The sequence below is a fragment of the Rutidosis leptorrhynchoides genome, chromosome 1 (assembly GCF_046630445.1).
Source record: "Rutidosis leptorrhynchoides isolate AG116_Rl617_1_P2 chromosome 1, CSIRO_AGI_Rlap_v1, whole genome shotgun sequence".
NCBI lineage: Eukaryota > Viridiplantae > Streptophyta > Magnoliopsida > Asterales > Asteraceae > Rutidosis > Rutidosis leptorrhynchoides.
In genome coordinates this window covers 125,259,441-125,265,513 of record NC_092333.1, presented here as the reverse complement: position 1 = coordinate 125,265,513, position 6,073 = coordinate 125,259,441, and positions in this window count along the sequence as shown.

The following is a 6,073-nucleotide window of genomic DNA, read 5'->3' as shown; positions in this document are numbered from 1 at the left end:
TTTTAATCTTTAAGGAGATTATCCTTTCTGGGGATCTGATTCATTAGTCTTATCCAGCTAATTTGCATGGTGCCCCCCCATTGTACGAGATAAATCCTTCTCATGGTTAGGATAAATCTGACCACTTGGCGACCCTGTTTAATGCTGAGGTCCGTGGATTTCCTGCTGATTTTAGTGATGACTTTTCTAGATTTTTCGTCAACCTACAGCTGGTCTGGACGACAACTTCATGACCTAAATCAAGAAGCGCGTTTCTTTTTCGGAAGACTTTACTTCCTTTTAATGATGGAATTGATTCATCGTGTAGATCCATCTCTTCTTTTCTTTCATTGGGTAAAACAGTTTAGTTTAGTCCAAAGCAAAAGTATTTTCAGTTATTTGTTACAGATATATGTGACATATGTTTAAAATAATTTGGTAAATTTTCCCACACTTGGCTTTTTATTTTTCTTTTTATCGTCCTCTATTCCATTTTAAATGAATTTTAACATTTTAATTTGTTTCTCAATTTATGTCCTTTCCGAGGTAACAATAATTTCGGTGTTAAAACCTAGTTTTATCGTTCATAAATATGTATAAACATGATTTGAATTCATTTAATTGAAAATTTTTTACTAGAATTGGGTAGTCAGTATATAAGACTAGGGCTGTTCTTTTTTATCAGAGAGCACTAGATTCTAATACAACTACTGCTTTACTAGTATTTTTAATGGTAACCAAGTGTTTAATATAAAAATTTTAAAATCTGAAAGAATTTAACCCCTTCCCACACTTAAGATCTTGCAATGCCCTCATTTGCAAGAAATCAGTAACAATTTAAATTATTGAGGGTGATTTGTGTGAAAATGATTAAATTTTTACCAAAGTTTCCAAATATATTGGCGTTTGTTTGCTGAATGATAAATGGTGCACATCATTTGTTCATTCCGTCTTGTTGTTATTTCACATATATTTTTCATCTTGTCGTCAAAATTAGTTGCTTTTGCTGAACTTAATGCCAGTCTTTGAAAATGCGTTGTTTTACCCTGTTGTGTACATAAGACAAACTGCAAACATATATACATATTTTTGAAGTTTGGTATATTACCCCACATTCAAAAATTATTAAAATCTAAGAATAAAAGTTAGAAATTATAAAAATGATTACAATATTAACAAAAATATTAAATGTATCAATAATTACAAATTATAAAATAAAAAAAATAATAATAAAACTAAGGATGATATTGGTACCAATAGGGGTTCCACGCATAACCATAAGTGCTATAGAATGCTTCGGCAGGGTCATACGTAGGATATGGTGGCTGCATCTCTATCGACCAAGGAGGGAAGACGGGTTTCGGTGTAGGAATATAGTTTCTACCTATATGTTGGCAATGCGCTATGATCTGGTTCTGATGAACTTGCCAATCTTCAAATGCTCTCTGTCTAGCATTTTCGTATTCCTGAGAAGCTATAAACCTATGCATTTCTTGCATCTCATTCCCCCCTCCTACATTACCTTGTTCCTGGTTTCTCTCTACCTGTGGATGTCTACCATTGTATCGTACTGCGGCGTTATTTCGCCGCTTCAAAACTTTTGCACCATGGTATACATTTAAACCTATAGTGTCGCGGGGTTCCGGCTCTTCTACTAATAATCCCCCCCGACTTATATCCACACCGAGATATTCACCAATCAAAGTAATAAAAATACCACCTCCTATTATGCTATGTGGACGCATCCCCCGAACCATAGCTGATAAATAATAACCCACACAATATGGTATACTTACAGCGCTGTGTGGGTCTCGAATACACATATGGTAAAACAAATCTTGTTCATTTACCTTTTCTTTGTTTTTACCCCTTTGTGTAATCGAATTAGCTAAAAACCTATGTATTACTCTTAATTCGGCTCTATCTATATCCAAATAAGAGTAGTTTCCCCCTTTGAAACGGTGATGGCTTGTCATTTGACTCCACACACCGTGTGTATCAAAATTCTCATCTATCTTTCTACCGTTTAGTATCAATCCTCTACAATCGGCAGACGCTAACTCCTCAGGCGTATATATACGTAAAGCCTGAGCCATGTCCAGTAAAGACATGTGGCGCATCGAACCGCCTAACAAAAATCTAATAAAAGAACGATCGGTTAAACTAGCTACCCGATCATTCAACTCTATACTACATAACAACTCTTCACACCATACTTTATATACAGGTCTGCGTATGGTGAATAAACATATCCAGTCATTAAAAGAAGAATTACCATACCTCTGTACAAGTAATTCCCTAATTGGCCCGGCCAATTCTACAGCTTCCAAGGGTCCCCATTCTATGACCCTTGGTACCTCAACAACCTTGGAATGAAGAGTATGCAAACCCCGTTGATATTTTGGATAATCTATCCAAAGTCTGTCAAATCTCAGGTTCGGGTGCAACTGTTCCAAGTGCATATCTGAAAAGGTCATGACTGGATGAGGTACATCCTGCTTGTAGTAGTTATCTACCTCCTGTTGTTCCAAGTTCTCAGCAGGAGCATGGCGGGCTTGGGATGAAGATTCACCCCTTTCATTCTGCAAAACACATCAAACACAAATTTTGTGCATCCAAATATGCATTAGTGTCAGCAAAATCATCAATCAAAATAATTACAATGACATTATCAATTTATATTAAACTTAAGCTTATTTTCACATTTTTATCAAATCTACACTTTTTCAAATAAGCATATACGAAAATTTTCGCCAAGTTCATAAGCATTCAACTTAAATAACATGTCAAAATAATCATTACTAGCAAATAAACAAGTCTCAAATGGCATTATCTTTCAAAAATCAAGTTCATGAATTTTAGACTTGAAAAAGTCCACTTTAATTCTCAAAATCATGTTTAGGCTAAAAGTTTGGATCATTTAACTACCTAGACATGTTACACTACTCAATTTAGCAACAATTCATGACAAAAATCGGCCATAACCTGTTTATATCAAAAAGCCCCAAATTGCTCAAGAACACAAACCCTAGATTATTCAAAATTTGAAGTTTAAGGCTTCTAATCGTGTTAAACAGCATCAATCTAGGTTATACAAGCATAATACATAAACAATTTAAGTCTAATTACACTAAAAAGCATCAAAATCAAATTGGGGAAAAATAGCTCAAGAACACTAAAATTCGAATTAAATGGTGTTTAGGTGTAGAAATTTACCGTTTTTCTTGAGTAGTTCTTAGATATCATCCTTCTCAACATGATTTTAGCAAAAAATTTGGTGATTAACGGTTAAAAATTGAGATTTTTGGGGGTGATTTTCGGTGGTTTTCGCAGCTATTTCGCTGTGTTTTTCGTGTGTTTTTGTGTGGTTTGAGTGAACTGATCGTGCAGCTCATTTTATTTTTTTTCTGGGTTTTGGTCCCTCCGCGAGTCGCGGAGGTTTGCACTGTAAACTCCGCGAGTCGCGGAGTTTACCCTTTTTTTTTTTTTTTTTTTTTTTTATATAATCTTTAACTTATAAACAATTAAGAAATTAATTTTTAAAATTTTGTTTCCCTTGTTATTTAGGACGAGGTCGTTTCGGATCGATGTCCTAGTCCGTCCTTCGACAAAATTTTAAAATTTGTCTTTTTGTAGCGATTGTTTTAAAAGCTAAGATTTTTGGGTTTTTTAATGTTTTTGGCATACTTTAAATCAACAAGATTAAAAATAATGATAATAAAAGTTCTCGTCCCTCCCTCGGGTAAAGCAATTTCGGTTCAAAGACCTAGTCTTCAACTTACGACGAATTTTAAAAATCATATTCTTAACTTAATGAGATAAAGTAAATTTTTGTTTTTAAATTCACACAACTTAAATATAAAATTCAAAATTAATAAAAAAAATAATCACACCAAACTTAAAATTTGAAATGCATAAAGTTAAAATTTCATATTTTAAAAATTAAAAATTCACACCAAACTTAATTTAAAAATTCATAAATTCATATCAAACTTATATTAATTTTTCAAATATTTATAATTTTAAATATATTGTTTTTACAAAGTTTACAATATTAATTTAAGATTTAAATATTAATTTTAAAAACATGGTAAAAAAAAATTAAAAATCTTTTTGTCTTTTTATACCACTTTAATCAATCAAATATTATCAAAAATATGCGCCCCTCTTTTCGGTAAAGTAATTTCGGTTCCAAGACCTAATTTAACTCATGACGAATTTTTGAAATATTTTGGGTTGATTGATTAAAGATATTTATACCTTAAGAATAAACGTTAAATTTTGCAGTGATGTAATAAATTTTTGAACGATATCAATAATTTCGGTCGCCAAACCTAATTTTATTTAATACCAATTTAATACTTTTTAGCGAACAAATTAGCGTTTATTATCAAAAGGTTAAAAATAAAAATAAAAACTGTACAGACATACCTGTGAAATAGATTTCTTAGTTATATGATCTATTATATTCATAAGATAGTCGGTTTAATTGGTTTTCCATGGCTGCATAGGCGTAACCTCGAGCATTCATTGTCTTTTCTTCTAAACATATGAACGGTCCGTCTCTGCATAAAGTAACAAATTCGGTATTTGAATAGGTTTGATTATTTGAACATTTACCTCCATGTGACCATTTTCCGCATTTGTGACATCGTTCTAGGTGTCGTGCTCTTCTTTTCGCTGCGGATTTTGATTTTCCTTTACCAAATTGTAACTTATTATCTTCGCATCTGGATCCTTTTCTAACTCCGTCCATTCTTTCTCTGATTACTGATACTAATTCACTCGGTAGTATGTCATTATTTCTTTTAGTGATCAAAGCGTGTAGCATTAGACCATGGTTTAGTTCACAGGCAGTCTTCATTTCGTAAAGACCTAAAAAAAATAAAAATTCAGAATGGGGGGAGAAGACTAGTTCTTTAGGGTCTGCTAGGGAAAGACCATACGTGTTCCATTTTCGAGAACTACACGAAAACAGACAATCTAACTCTAACAGAAATACATATTATCCTTTAAAGATTTGATTCTCCCCACACTTAGTTAGCTGTGGTGTCGAAATTGTGATTAACTTCGTTGTCGACTTCCACCGGACCATGTATGTAATGTTTAACTCTGTGACCATTAACTTTAAATTCAATCCCATTTGAATTTATTAATTCTATCGTTCCGTATGGGAAAACTCTTTTGACTATGAATGGTCCAGACCATCTTGATTTCAATTTTCCAGGAAATAGCTTGAATCGTGAATTGAAAAGAAGAACTCTGTCTCCTTCTTTGAATTCTTTTGAACTTCTGATTCTTTTATCATGCCATTTCTTCGTTCTTTCTTTATAGATTAACGAATTTTCGTATGCTTCATGTCTTAATTCTTCTAATTCGTTTAGTTGACTTAATCGTAGACGTCCAGCTTCATGTAAATCAAGATTACATGTCTTCAAAGCCCAAAATGCTTTGTGTTCAATTTCTACTGGAAGATGACATGCTTTTCCATACACAAGTCTAAAAGGTGTGGTTCCAATTGGAGTTTTGTAGGCTGTTCTAAAAGCCCAGAGTGCATCCTCCAATTTAATGGACCATTCCTTCGGATTTGATCCTACGGTTTTCTCTAGAATACGTTTTAAAGCTCGGTTTGTATTTTCAACTTGTCCACTTGTTTGTGGATGATATGCGGTGGAGATTTTATGAGTTACTCCATATCTTTTAAGAACTTTCTCAAGTTGATTATTACAGAAATGAGTACCCCGATCACTTATTAAAGCTTTCGGTGTTCCAAACCTTGCAAAAAGACGTTTTAAAAAATTGACTACAACTCGTGCATCGTTAGTTGGGAGAGCTTGTGCTTCCGCCCATTTAGATACATAATCAATGGCTACGAGTATATATAGATTATTATGAGATTTTGGAAATGGACCCATAAAGTCAATACCCCAAATGTCAAATACTTCACATACTTGGATGACATTTTGTGGCATTTCATCACGTTGACTTATTTTTCCGGCCCTTTGACATGCATCACAGGATTTGCAAAGAAGGTGTGCGTCTTTGTAAATTGTAGGCCAATAGAATCCAGCTTCATAAACTTTTCTTGCTGTTA